At 40.3% G+C, this 15,751-nt stretch overlaps 1 pseudogene across 1 annotated transcript in view; it reads left to right on the top strand.

The window, feature by feature from the left end:
* Positions 1-666: 666 nt before the first annotated feature.
* The window catches only part of LOC309548836 (piggyBac transposable element-derived protein 4-like), a 1,162,992-nt pseudogene continuing 1,147,907 nt past the window's right edge, over positions 667-15,751 (top strand). Inside the window, exon 1 of the transcript in view lies at positions 667-933. The product of the transcript in view is annotated as a piggyBac transposable element-derived protein 4-like (transcript). The remainder of the gene's footprint in view (positions 934-15,751) is intronic.

Genomic DNA, 15,751 nt, shown 5'->3' with positions numbered 1-15,751 from the left:
GTACTAAGGATATGATCAATCCGCAGATATAAATTAACAACAAGGAGTACAGCGCCACATGAAATGATTAAACCCAAAATAGAAATATTGAGTGCTCAAAGAAAAAGGAAAAAAATGAATTTGTGCTAATAAAGAGACCAAAAAGTCAGTCCGCCAGTCCCACAAGGTGATGATCCAAACACAATTTCCTTTCTTATGCGCTGATTGATGTAAGGAAATTAAGGGTAGTCCCACACCAAGGAATAGTTCTAAATTCCAAAAATGCTTCACCACGTGCTCAGAGAAAGGTGTCTGCTTACCAGAGCAATTTGACCCTCGGTTAAGAGTGGTCAAAAACCGTATGATGTGATGATAAAACCCATACGATTAGCAGAAAACAGCCAGCTCCGGTCAGTGATCCAGCCTTGTGTGTGCACTGATGTACGTAACACCTCCGAATTCTTCCAATCTTAATCAGCTTAATGGGCCAAAAAGTACCATCACGCATTTCAAGGAAGAGAAGAGGGGAGGGATGCCTCGTCCAGACACATTTCGCACTGAAGGCTTCCTCAGGAATTTATGGGTTGCAGTTGAGTATGGTTTCTTGCTTTCCTGTCTGCAGCACAATGTGGCTTTTTCAGTGCCCTGCCAGTGCTTTTCCAGTTCTTTGTGCCTGGAAAATTGAGAATGACCTTGGCATCCAAAAAGCGTTCTTTTTGTGCAAAATCTCTTTTAGGCGAACTGGAAAACAGCGACAGCGAAACTGAGTTACTTGAAGAACTGAGCAATAGTGATTAGTGGGAAAATTCGTCATCAGGTACGGAAAGTGATGACAGCGATGATTCTGCGACTGAGCTCAGCAATATGCGGACTTGGTGCTCTATTGACTGTGGTACAGATCAGGCAGCGCCCCCAAGATTCCCATTTACAGGAGCACCTGGTATGAAAGTTGATGTTGACAATGCCAACCCCTTGGCATACCTACAACTATTTTTGACCGATGAGGTTACTGAAAAAATAATTACCGAGACCAACCGGTACAAAGAGGAACAATGCGCTATGCATCAGAGGTTTTCAAGATGCAGAAAGTGGGAACCAGTGACCAAAGATGACCTTTGGAAATTTCTGGGCCAAATAATTATTCAGGGATTGGTGGGGAAACCTCTGCAGAAGTGGTATTGGACAAACAATACATTTCTTGGCACTTCATTCTTTGGCACGGTCATGTCAGAATACAGGTTTTCCCTCATAATGAAATATCTCCACTTTGAAAATAATGAAGAATTTGATGCACAAAAACTAAAAAAAAATTGGGAAGTATATCAAATGATTCTTCAGAATTTCCAATGGAGCTATGTGCCAGAAAGAGACATCAGCATAGATGAAAGTCTAATGGCCTACAAGGGAAGGCTCAGCTGGGTGCAATACACTGCATCAAAGAGGGCACGATTTGGCAAAAAATCCTACATGCTATGTGAATCGTCAACTGGCTACATTTGGAATTCAGTGATATACACTGGAGAAGAAAAAAAAATAATGAAAAATACAGTAATTATTGAATGGCAACATCTTCTGTTCTTTCAAGAATTGAGCCATTGCTAAATCAGGGCTATTGTGTAACAACAGACAATTTTTATACATCTCCTGAACTTTATGAGGTTCTACTGCACAAAAACACAGATGCCTATGTTTGGCAAAAAGAAGCTCAAGACAGGAGAAATGGTTACCTGGCGGAAAGGCAAAATGATGGCACTGTGATGGAGGGACAAGAAAGAAGTGTGCCTAATGAGTACAGTTCATAACACCTCCACTGTTATGGTATGCATGAAAGGTGGGAAAGAAGTAATGAAGCCACAAGTAGTGATAGACTACAACAACACCATGATAGGTGTCGACAGAGCCGACCAAGCAATGACATTCTACCCAGCTATGAGGAAGCAGCAAAAAAATACTATAAGAAGATCTTCAGACATCTTCTTGAGCAATGCTTGTGGAATGCCTACTTTCTGCTCAAAAAAAAGAGTGACAAGCCTGTGATAAATGCAGACTTTATTTGGAAAGTTGCCAAATCTTTCTGAGTCACCAAACACCATCAATGGCTGTGAACAGATCTGGACGTCGTGCTGTTGGCATTGTCAACCCGGAACGCCTGACTGGTCGTCATTTCATAGACTACATCCCACCAACTGAGAAAAAGTCAGCACCTACAAGTATGTGCAGTGGTTTGTTGCTCGAAGATAGATGACAGTGGAACAATAAGAAGAAAAGAAACGAGATTCTGTTGTCCCGATTGTGACGTAGGACTTTGTGCAGTCCCATGTTTCAAAATATTTCATACCCGAGATGTTTACTAAACCTTTATTACAGTGACTAGTAATATCGCACCCCGTGTTTGTACACATTTCAGTGTTTTTGGTTTGATTATATTATTGAATAAAATGTATTATTATTATAATTTATGATTTCGTGTTTCAAACTTTATCATAACCGGGATATCTACTAGACTCTTGTTTAAACAGATTTAAGTGGGTTATTCCTAAGAATTACAGGCCTAAAATATAAAACAACATATTTCCATGCAAAACAATGTACCGAAATTTAGCACAAAAATTCTGACATAATCAGACCGCCAGGGAGGTTAATGAAGTTCTTCTTTAAGGTAGGATAAAACAAAGTGTTAGCTGTCTGCCTATATTCTGTGCAGAGAAAGGCATGTGTAAGGAAAGAGCCTGAGTTTAAAAATGAACCTTTGTGCTATATGTCTGTGAGATTCTCATTTGTGCAATTGCATTTAACCCTCCTCTTATGTTAGGGTCAGAACCGACCCGTTTTCATTTTTGAAATTTTTTTTTATTTTTGATAAGTATCACATAAATTTGTTTATTGCATCAAAATTTTTTTACTTTGTCAGGAACCTCTATTTAACCACTTTACAACCGGAGGATTTTGCTGTCTTCCGTCCAGGCCACTTTTTGCGATTCGGCGCTGTGCGACTTCAACTGACAATTGCGCGGTCGTGCGACGCCGTACCCAAACGAAATTTATGTCCTTTTTTCCCACAAACAGAGCTTTCTTTTGGTGGTATTTGATCACCTGTGCGATTTTTACTTTTTGCGCTATAAACAAAAAAAGAGCGTTTATTTTGAAAAAATAACAATATTTTTCACATTTTTTTATATGAAATTCCCCCCAAAAAAGATGTAAAAACCAATTTTTTTAAAAGTTTTTGGCCAATTTGTTTTATGCTACATATGTTTGGTAAAAAAAATCGCAATAAGCGTATTTTGATTGGTTTGCGCAAAAGTTATTGCGTTTACTAACAAAGGGAAAGATTTCTGTCATTTTTGGTGTTTTTTTTTTAACGCGTAATGGCGGCGATCTGCGATTTTTTTTGCGGGACTGCGACATTGCGGCGGACAGACCGGACCCCTGACTGACATTTTTGACACTTTTGGGGGTACCAGTGACATTACTGCAGTAATCAGTGCTGTATATATGCACTGTTACTGTAAAAATGACACTGGCAGGGAAGGGGTTAATTTTATTGGAGAGGGAGGGGTTAATGTATGCCTGGTGCTTACTGACGTGTAGGGGGGGAGGTGACTATGTGATTCATGGACAGATCGGATGTCCAGCTATGCTGAACAGTCCGATCTGTCACTCCCTGTCACTATGGAGATCCGCCCGCTGTGTTTACACACAGCGGGCGGATCTCCAGACTCGATCCCCGACGATCGGGTAAGAGCAGCGGCGATCGCCGCTGCTCCTCCCCTGGCCCGACTCCCGCTGTGAATGAAAACAGCGGGAGCGAGCCTCCGGCGGCGCGCAAGCGCCGCCCAGAAGGGGAGGAGTCCAGTCACGTTAATACTACGTGACTGGACGGGAACGAGCCACTCTGCCGCAGTAGTATTACTGTGAGCGGTACTAGAGTGGTTAAACAATGTAATAGAAAAAGAATCCTTTTCACTAAATTATAAAATACTGTGGTGAAAATTAAGACGTTTATGGTGTTAGGGTCAATTCTGACCCAGTTATAATATAGGATTTTAGGACACTAATAAGTGCCAAAACTAAAATCATAAACACTCTCTCTGCTTAGTAACACTGCCAGCCAATCACCTCTCAACCCTGTGAGCTGTAGTTAGGGAGGGGCCTATCTCTTGGCCTGCTTGTCTGCTTCTCTAAATAAAGTAAAGAAACATAGGACAAATACATTCCAGAGTTGCTGACTTTATTTTACCATTTTTTAAATTTGAAAATGAGAGGTATGCTATCAAAAGAAAGGTCTAAGGGGTCGCACGAAAAATATTAAAACCAATCTTTTCAAGGATAAAGAAGCCTAACAAGGTAACCAAGCGGTAAGAAACAAATTGGATGATAAATAATTGTTCCGAGGGTATTTTATGGCTGATTTAAGACAAGGGTCAAAACCGACCCGTTAACATCATGGATAGTAACAGAAAGCTAACATAAGAGGAGGGTTAGAAGTATTTAGTGAGTATAAGCATCGCAGAATATGTGTGTGGTATAAACTGCTAGTAGCAACTATTAGGCCACATCCAATATTCTGTGTAATTTTAGGCAAATCCACTTTTCGCCACTGTCTTCTATGCACACCCAACGTTCTCTTCTCCCTTAAGTGTCCCCAATATCATAGCTCATGGAAGGTATGATATTATCTATCTAAAATGTTCAGTTTTAACTTGTTTTACACATTCTGTGCCTATATGTTTCTGTAAACTACTTAGAGTACATGTGTACTGTATAAATGTGTTAACAAATTAATTTCTTTAATTTTTACAATTTCTTTATTTTACCCTGTGTGTTTATCTTGAATCTAAACAACTACAAACATACAATATGATTCCCAGAAGACTGCAATGATAGTTCCGAGGTTATCAATCTTTGGCGAATAGGCCTGATTGTTGAACAAGTCTTATGATGGCCATATACACTTTCATAAATGATCGTTTTCTTTTACTGAACAATCTCTTCCATTTGGAATACCTGATCTATAGTTGACAACCCATTCGATATAGGTAAGTGGCCTTCAATCATTAGCTAAGATATTATTGTTAATTATTGATCGCAACTCTGTTTCCACAATATAACCTCATAATCTGATAGATTAAAATTCAATCATATTCATGAACAAAGTATTGCAGTGCCTCCAATGGATGGAAAGCAGTCAATAATTTTCTGTCCTGGCCAATTGACTCAGTTTGATCAAATCTGATACGAATCTAGTCTAAATCATGCAGAAGGCAAGTTAGGGCTATTCGGTTGTTTGCAGAGTTTTTTTTTTTTTTTTTTAACTTTGTTAAATTCCAAGTTTGTACAAACATACAGAGTACACTTTACCAATCCCATTGAACCCATTACCCATGTCACCTCCCTCCCCCTCCCCCTTCTGCTTCAAGTTATTTATCCATTCCTCTATTATACCTCCTCTCTTTCTTCTTCCTGTACCCTTTTCTTCTTCTCATACCCTAATCCAAACAAATTTCAAAATATGTACTAGTCTTCCTAAAATCCTCTCACCTCACCCATTTGTTTGAAAAACTCTCCGCCTGCTCTTCCTCTCGGCTTCACAGATACTCCATATTATGTATGTATTCAACTCTTTTACACCACTCTCAATTGGGGAAATACTTGGTTCTAAACCATTCCTTTGGGATTGCCCCTTTGCTTTGTTTAATACTTTTTGGACTATCGTATTTTTATAATTTTTTTTTTATTTACCAGTCTTATGGAGCAAACACACCCAAGGATCATCAGCAATATTTACTTCTGTAATTTCCCCAATATATTTTTGCACTTTCTGCCAATAATCATGGATCTTAGGGCAATCCCACCACAAATGAGCCCAACATACCACAGCCTCTCCAACAAAGGGGGGACTTCTCTGGTTGGCATTTTTGTGCTTTTACCGGTGTTATATACCATCTCGAAAGACATTTATAGTTTATTTCGATGGTATTTACATCGACCATATAATTAAGGACAGCTTTCAACAATACATTTACTTCTTGTTCATTTAATCGTAATCCTTACTCCTTTTTCCATGTCTCTATGAATGGAGGTCTCTTCAGGCCAACCAATTCCGTAAGCATTTTATATATCTGAGATATACTATGTTTTACTTTTGTTTGTGGGTTACATCGTTTTTCCATAAGTTATTTCTCGGATTGAATGGGCTGCGGCAGAGATCCCAAATGTTTTAACTGAAAGTATCCCCATTCGTTAAGAGTCATGTTTTCCCCTTTTGTTTTAAGCTCATGGTATGTTCTTATCTTCCCTCCTTGTGTTATATCTTTTAGCTGAGTGTTTTTGATCCAATTACCAAATTGTGTCTCATTCTTAGGTACAAATTATCTTGTGCCGTCTAGTGATAGCAATGGAAAGTTGTATTCCCATTTAGCGTGCCTTTGTATTGTGTCCCATGTTTTATTCACTACCCTAGTAATTTCATGTGTGTTTTCATGTGTATCCCTTTTTTGGTGGAATCCAAATACTGTTTTATAGCTGTTTGCCAGTTAATGTGATTTCTATCTAGACCCATCTTTTATCTGAATTAATTTTTGTCCATTCTATCATTCATGAGATTATAACTGCATCATAATATCTTTTAAAATGTGGTGCTGCTAACCCCTTAGTACTTTCCATTTACTAAGTGTTGTGTACTGTATTCCTGGCTTCTTCCGCTACCAAATAAACTTTACTATCACTGTTTTAACTGTTTTAAAGAATGTCTGTAGAATATCTATTGGCAACATTTGAAATTTGTATAGAATTTTGGGTAGTATTACCATTTTGACCATGTTTATTCGTCCCAGCCATGAAAGAGGCAGTGTTGATAATTTTTTAATATCTGCTTTTATCTCATTTAGCATAAGTATTGAGTTGGCATAATATAGGCTCTTTAATGATGCAGTTTGGTTTATCCCTAAGATTTTAATTCTGATTTGGCCGACGAAATGGGGATTTTTTTCTGCAGGGCTATTTCTTCTCTCTTATTTAACCCTTTATTCAAAATTTCCGATTTTATTGGATTTATCTTAAAGTTTGATATCAATACATATTTTTTTAGTTTTTTTATTACATTTGGGAGGGTTTCTAACATAAATCCCCAGTCCACCCTGTCAAATGCTTCTATTGACAGTAGCAGAACATGGATCTATTCAGGCATTAACTCTTTTAATCTAGTTGCTTAAACAATTGTGTCCTTTCCTTCTTTTGGTATTACCGTTATGTATGCTTGTAATGATTTTACTCTCATTATCTCATTTCCTTTCCATCTGCTATTCCATTCATATAAGTACATTTTGGTACCAGTATTTCCTTAAATGTCCTATAGTAGCATGTGGTAAACCTATCCAGTCCTGGGCTCTTCCCTATTGCTGAATATTTTAATGTGACCTTTATCTCCTCTTGGGTAATTGGTACCTCAAGGGTTTGCAGTCGTTCTGTTGTTATTCTAGGTAATTTTGCCTCCTTTATATAAAAACAAACAAAAACTCTGCCAGGTTAGGTGTGGGGGGGTAAGGGGATTTTAAACATGCCGCGTTATGAAAGGTTGGGATCCTGAAACTCCTACCGTGAGCTCCACTCAAGTGCCATGTTAAGGCTCCTCCCCTCCAAATGTTTGCAGAGTTGATTGCTTTGATCAAATAGTACATTGATAGGATAAAAAAATCAGCATGTGTCAATATTGATGTACATATGTAATTTTCTACAGTCACATTGGAATGTTCCTAAAACTGTATAGCCTTTGGATAGTAATTGACAGCACCTTTTGCATGTGTTTTCATTTAACCCATATCAAGTTTTGCAGTCTTTGGTATTTTGCCACAGAATACTGTGTTGTTGATATACTGAACACTGTAAAGTCTTTCGCTGCAACCACATAAATTTAAGGATTGAATTTCAGCAAACCCTTACAATGTTTATTAGTCCGTGCAAGGCTACAAATAGATGTTGCTGTTTAGCCACTATATGGTGAAAGGATACATAGAAAAAAAGAGTAAAAAAATAAATAAAATATAAGGAAATTGTATATTTAATCTAACAGATCAATCTAACAAATTAAATCTAACAGATTTAATCTACAGATCAGAAATGGGCCTTAAAGTAATTGTAAAAATAAATAAAAATAAAAAACATGTCTATACTTACCTCCTTTTTTGTGACCCCCTCCCCTCTGTCCAGTGCCTCCATGCACATACCCGAGCCCAGCCGTTGCGTCCATTGACACAGACAACTAGACTCAGCCCCGCCCCCTCATCACTGGCCTTGATTGATACCATTGGCTCCCAGTTCCCCAGCAAAGTGAGACCCAAAAGTGAGGGGAAAGAAGAGCTGCAGACGTGCACGGGGCTGGGGGATGATGGGGGTTTCTGACACCCAAACATTTTTTACCTTAATGCATGGAATTCATTAAGGTAAAAAATGTTTAGGCTTTACAACCACTTTAAAAGGTAATAAAAGAATAGAGTATGATGAAATATTTTTACAGCTAGGAAGAGGGCTTGGGACGTTTGTAGTAGATACGGTTATTCCCTACAGACTGTGTTCTTTTCTGGGCAACTGTTTTTCATTAACATTTTTACAAAGATAATTTCCGTCTTTTTTACTATCTTTCTACACTTATATTTTACAAGCTAATCTATATCAAGAATATCTACGTAATCTACGTGTTCTCTCACAAATAAAGATGTAATACAGCATTCAGCCAAAACATTGCCTATGCAAAGTTTTCTATATGAGAACAGAGCAGTAATTTTGAGACTTTGGGGTTGAATAACAAAAGGCAAGTAGAATTTGTACTTTGCATAGAAAGTTAAATTTTGCAAGGAAATTTTATCTTAGTGAATGAGATGGAGCTCTGGCAACTTCCATCTTCCAATCATGTGCAAACAAAAATTCAGTATTTTTGTTTTCCTTGTGTGTGCTTGAGTATTTTTTGCAAAGTAAAAATTTCACTGCATTGACTAAGGTTTGAGTTTCCATGCAAAGTGCAATATCCTTTGCAAAGTGAAGAGTTTATTTGCCTTTATAATCAACCCCTTTTTCTCTAATTCAAACACTGAAAGGATAAAATGAGAAAGGAGTGATTAATAATTTCTGAATCATTCAGCTTTTGTGTGTGTAATCTGGGCTTCAGCTACTGAGTTCTGTAAACAACATTTTTTTTAGCAGAGCAGGACCTTGTGAGCTCTAAGAATAGGCTTGTTCAGCAATGTAAGGGTAACCTGGGAAAATGTGAATAGAAACAAACAGGTCTGCCTGCTGGCTTCAAATAGTAAACCTGAAATGTCCATTTGCAATATTTCATATTTACCCAAACCACAAAAATAAATAAATAAATAAAAGCAATATTACTTTTTGAGTCCTTTACATACTGTAAGTACGTAAAGAAAATGTAGACAAAACACTACACATTCTCTTTAGCCCTCATTCACATTGAAGGCAGGTTTGAAATTGTGCTGAACTCGCACAATTCCAAACCCACATTTCATTGCGAGTTTGGGGGTGAGTTGAAAGACATCTGTGTGAGTTCATGCAAAGATATCTATTGAAATCGCCCCAAAGTCAACAAAAGAAGTGCAGGAACTACTAAGTCTGTGTCGCACTGATTCAGGCGGTGCCTTTGCTGGCAATAGGCTGCGTTTTGGCATGCGATGTGACATGTCAAATCGCCCCGATATGAGGGGGCTTAATGTAATTTGGTTAAGTTAAAAGATAATTCCAGCTAGCAGGACAAATTCAGTTGTGTGTGCAAAGTCTTAATTAATGCACCAGCTTATAGTGCTCTACGCAAACCAGCATAATTTAAATACACATTGTATATTCTTCTGTGTACGATGAGTAGTCTCAAGGATTTTTGAAAAGGTGACATAGACGGAGAAGGGTGGGAGGAGACAGGAAATCTAGAAATTATATAGGGAAGGACACATTTCTCAATCATATGATTTGATTATAGAGCTATGGAACAGCAAAGGTCTGTGTAGACAAGGGAGGCACAAATAAAATAACCTTGTAAACAAAACAAAGAATGCATTTACAAGGCTAGCTATTACCTTACCCTCACTTAAAGTTGAACTCAAAACATTTAAAAACACCAATTAAACCCCAACTCCAGGAATATATAATCTCCCATCCATCTCCAAATAAAAAAAAATCTAACCTACTTGAATCAACCCTTACCTGTGCTACTCACGGGAGTGGAGACCAGTCTTCAAGTGCTCCCATCTGTGCCTGTACCAACTGGTCCTCTAGCAGTTATGTCATCATGCAGTCCTCTAAAGCCAAAGAGGACAGAGAAGGAGAAGCAGCATTGTGATGAGCTCAGCTGTCTGTCTGTAACTCTGCTTTCTCCTCCTATCAGCATTTCAGGTACATTTGCACTGTTCGAGTGGGGTTCAAAGCATAAGTTTAGTAAGTTTTCCTGGTTTAGTAGAAAATATCCTCTTCTGATCCACCCTACCTCTGCTGCAGTAAAATTCTGGTGCTGCAGGGGTTAATAGAGCTGAGGAACCCGTAAAAGGTACTCATTAGGAGTGCCTATCTATACCTGCCCTTTCATTCAAGAAATGTTTTAATTTTTGGAAAAGCTAAGAACATTGAACAAACTTGTTTTACGTGGGCGCAGCCAACATAGTGATAAGGAACACAATGGAATATTATAACCACAAGCAGTACTTTGACATACAGTGGTACCTCTATGTTGTTTATTGCAAAGCTAATAAACAAATGTTTAAATGACTATGTATATAGCACTAAATTAGGGCAGACAACTCGTATGTTAGTAAGTGACAGTTGTTATCCCAGGGTTGGATAGCATCTGATAGTATTACATTACCTTCATGACTGTCCAGCTTTTCTGATAGTAAAGGTGGAGTGTGAGTAAGCAAGGTTTGGAATTTCATATTTAATCATAAAACCATCAGTGGGAAAGCTCTAGCTTGATGTGGTTTGATTTATAGAGCAGGTTTGGGATTAAAAGGGGGGTGGGGGTGTTAGGGGGGGTGTAAATGGTGGGTGTAGTGGTTAAAAGAGATGGGGGTGAGAGGGGAGTAACGGGAGGTAGTGACGTCTCTATGAGCAGAAGGGGGGGGGGGGGGCGGAAGACAGGCAGAGAAAAGGAAGTGAGGGAGTGAGGTAAAGAAAATAGGAGAATGGCCTAATTAAGAGTATAGGAATTGACCATCCTCCTCCCCCACAAAGTATAGTTTCCTAGTTGTTAGAATTGTTATTTGTCAATGTCTGTGAAGAATTCTCAGAGTCTATGAAGTTTAGCCAACATGCCCAAGTTTTATAGAATTTAGAAGGGTTGTCTCTGGCCTGGTGGATAAGTTCCTGCATTTCAGCTATTTTTTCCACCCACTGGATCTACTCAGTGATTGTTGGAGGCATTTACCTCTCCAGTGAACAAGGACACACATTTTGGCTGAATTAATTATTTGGAGGGGTAAATATTTCCAATAATGCTTTTGTGGTAGGGATGTATGGTGTAGGAGGTATTGAGCCGGGGTGTAATCTGGTGTAAAGCTTGTTATACTGGAAATGAGGCATTCCAGGAAGGCTATATATCTGAGAAAGACCACCAAATATGAAGAAGTGAGCCCAGTTCTTTGTTACAGCTGTGAGACGTTCTGTACCATCTTGAATATATTTTGAACCCACTTTCTTTTTTTTTTAACCCACTTTCTTGAGCGGAAATGTTGACTGATCCTTTGTGTATGTGGGAATATCTAAAATCCCACTTCTCGGTCATCAGGTCCAATGACAATTTGCTCTCCCATTGTTGGCTCACTTTATTTAATTTGTGATCACATGAGGGGAACAAGAAAGAGTAGAGGTCGGAGATTAAGTGTCTTTGGAGTTCCGTCTTGGTGCAATAAACTTTGAACGGGGTATGCTCCCTATACCAGACAGAGAGAGGCTTGGTGTATGTTAGGAAGTGCCTTGTACGTAAGGAATGAACCTCTTTCAAAAAGGTTTTCAGCATGGGTGAGGTTGTCCATGTTAAATTCAGCGAGGAATGTGTCAGTTAAGTCAGGGGGGAAGCTTGGGTTATGTTTAATCGGTGTGAGAGGGCCCGGGGAGGAGGAAATATACATTTTCCTGCATGCTGCCTGGAAGATTTTGAGCATGGGACCTATTAAAAGGTGTTCAGTGACAGTTTGAAGATAGTGACTCGGTTCTATCAATGGGAGGGACTTTAGCGGGATCTTGGAAAATGAGTGTTCAAGAGTAACTCATGCTTTTGCACCTGAATGAACATGCCAATCAATTATCCTAGTTAGATTGCAAGCCCAGTAGTACCTGTGAATATCCAGGAGGCCTATGCCTCCTTTTATTTTGGGTATTGTAAGTTTGTCCTAGCTAAGCCTTAGGCGTTTTGAGTGGCATATGAATTGGGTACAGGCTTGTCTATAAGAGGAGAAAAAGGACGTGGTATTTTGATGGGAAGTGTTTGAAAAAGATACAGAACTCTAGGGAAGATGTTCATTTTAATAATAAAAGCTCTTTCAAACCATGAAAAGGTTACCAGGGTTAAAGTCCTGTTGGATGGATTTCAGTAGTGGTAGAAAGTTGCTTAGGTAGAGGTCCAAAAGTTTGGACCGTAATTGAATGCCAAGATAGTTTATGGCATGGGACTCCCAACTAAAGGGGAAATTGTTCTGGCACAGCAAGACTATATGTGGTGGCACAGAAATGTTGAGTGCTTAGGATTTAGAGAAGTTGATTTGCAGGTTAGATAAGGATTGAATAGTGAAAAAATCTTTTAGTAGGTGCGGTATAGTGGTAACAGGATCTGAGAGGAATAACAGGATGTCGTCTGCAAAAGCCTCAAGCTTATACAGATAATCTGGTACATTTATTCCTTTGATGTCAGGATTTGCTCTTAGTCTATGGAGCAATGGTTCTAGAGTAAGGACGAATATAAGAGGGGGTAGGGGACATCCCTGTTGAGTTCCATTAAATATGGAGAAGGCGTCCGATAGGTGGCCATTGACCTTAACTTTAGCTGTCGGATTACAATAAAGGGCTAAAATGAAATTAGGCATACCGTTTCCAATCCCCACAGCTTTAAGTGTATCTGTCATGTAGTCCCAAGCCACTCTATCAAATGCCTTCTCTGCATCGAGGGAAAGGAAAAATCCAGGTTGGTGGGGGGAAGAGAGTCAATGATGCAGATTGATAGCTTTAGTGTGTTGTCCCTAGCCTCCCGTCCCGGGATGAATCCAACCTGGTCCAGTGAGACCAGACTGGGGAGAAGAGGGAGAAGTCAGTTGACTAGAATCTTGGCGAAGACTTTGTTGTCCACATTAAGCAGTGAGATCGGTCTGTAGTTTGAGACAATGGATGGATCCTTGTCAGGTTTGGGTATGACGGTTGTGCTAAAAGCGGTACATGGTTTTGCATGGAAATCTGTTGTTTTATATTTTAGGCCTGTAATTCTTAGGAATAACCCACTTAAATCTGTCCAAACAAGAGTCTAGTAGACATCCCGGGTATGATAAAGTTTGAAACACGAAATCATAAAATTATAATATAATAATAATACATTTTATTCAATAATATAATCAAACCAAAAACACTGAAATATGTACAAACAAGGGGTGCGATATTACTAGTCACTGTAATAAAGGTTCAGTAAACATCTCGGGTATGAAATATTTTGAAACATGTCCGACATCACAATCGGGACAATAGTATCTGGTTTCTTTTCCTTATTTTCTTTCCACTGTCGTCTCTTTTGAAGCAACAAACCACGCACATCCTTGTAGGTGCCGACTTTTTCTCAGTTGGTGGGATGTAGTCCATAAAGTGATGACCAGTCAGGCGTTCTGGGTTGACAACGCCAACAGCACAATGTCCAGATCTGTTCACAGCCATTGATGGTGTTTGGTAACTCTGAAAGATTTGTTCGGCAACTTTCCAAATAAAGTCCGCATGAATCAAAGGCTTGTCACTCGTTTTTTTGAGCAGAATGTATGCATTCCACAAGCATTGCTCAAGAAGATGTCTGAAGATCATTTTATAGTATTTTTTTTGCTGCTTCCTCATAGCTGGTGTCAGAGAAACCTTCAGCTGCAGACTGGTCGTCACATGACACACACCACATGACTTCCTGGCTGCCTATAAAAGCTGAGCAAGTGCTCAGAGGAATTGCTGGTTTGTCTTTCAGCTTCCTGTACCTGAGTTCCTGTTTCCTGCGTGATCATTTACCTGCTGTGACCCAGATTGACCCTGACCTACTCTGCTCTTCTCCTGCACCCGACCTTGGCTTGTTTTACGGACTTTGCTTTTGCTTACCTGTGTTTGACCCTCTGCCTGTGACCCGGATTTACCTTCAGTCTCCTGTGCCTTGACCTTCTGCTTGTGACCTAGTCTTGTCTCCTATCTCCAGTGCCTTGACCCTCAGCCTGTGACCTGGATTGTCTGCTTACCTGTGTTTGACCCTCAGCCTGCTCCAGACTTCTTCTGCTGGACCCTGATCAGTCTCTGCTCCAGTTCTACAGGACCTCCACGCAAGCTCTACCCTGCCTGCTGGTAGCTTGTGCCTCTTTGTGCCATCCACCCTCTGTATCACCTCCAGAGGGGCAGAGTGCGCTTAGTTGCAACAGCGAACCTCTCTCGGCATCTTGGCCTCGGTGAGTACCTCTATTCTGATAGTACAAACCAGCCATGTCAGACGCCGACAGAGCGCGTTCTCCTCTTGAGATCCTGTGCCAGCAGGTCACAACCCTCATTGACGCAGTCCAGAAACTGCAGGAAGACTATGCCCAGATTGATGGTCGTCTCCAGCAACTTTCAGGGTCACCTGCATCAACAGCCACAGCCCCTGCGCCCACCAGCGGAGCCTCCTCTTCTCAAGCTGCATCAAGTCCCACGCCGGAGCGTTTTTCAGGCGATCGCAAAAAGTTCCGGGCCTTCAAAAATGCCTGCTCATTGTACTTAGCCCTTCAGCCCAGGACTTTTTCGTCTGAAGTAGTTAAGGTGGGATTTGTCATCTCCCTGTTGACCGAAGAGCCACAGGCCTGGGCCCACAGCCTGATGGAACAGAGGAGCTCTCTTCTGAATTCTTTGGACCTTTTCTTTCAAAGTATGTCTCAACTATATGAGGACCCTCAACGCACCGCTACTGCAGAAGCCGTGCTACACTCCCTGTCTCAAGGAAAGAGACCAGTGGAGGACTACACTGCTGAATTTCGAAAATGGTCAGCTGACACTGGGTGGAACGAACCCGCTCTTAAATACCAGTACCGCTAGGAGCTGTCAGAAGCTTTGAAAGATGAGTTGGCCAGAATTGAAACCCCTGCCACTTTGAAGGATTTAATCCAATCCGCTACCAAGCTAGACAGGCGCATGCGCGAGCGGCGCTCTGAGCGCTCCCAGGGTCCCCGACCTAGTGAAACCTAGAAACCTTCTCCCGTTCACCCATCCTTTCCAGTGACTCCTGTCACCTCTGTTCCAGAGGCTGAGCCCATGCAGCTTGGATTGGTCCGTGCTCCTCTTACCCCTGAAGAGAAGCAACGGCGGCGACAGGCCAATCTCTGTCTGTACTGTGGGGACACTGGACATTTTCTGCGTACCTGCCCCGTGAGACCCAGTAAGTCATGCTCGCAGTTTTTCATGAACTTTCAAAACCCTGGTTTATCCCAGACTTATGTCACCCTCTCTGTCTCCTTACAGCTAATGGAAAAGGAAGTTCATCTACCAGCAATTATTGATTCCGGAGCCTGTAGTTGTTTTTTAGACA

The sequence above is a fragment of the Pelophylax lessonae genome (assembly GCF_965119305.1).
Source record: "Pelophylax lessonae genome assembly, chromosome: 1".
Classification (NCBI taxonomy): Eukaryota; Metazoa; Chordata; class Amphibia; order Anura; family Ranidae; genus Pelophylax; species Pelophylax lessonae.
The sequence above is the reverse complement of the archived record's forward strand: the minus strand, read 5'-3'. Positions and strand labels throughout refer to the sequence as shown.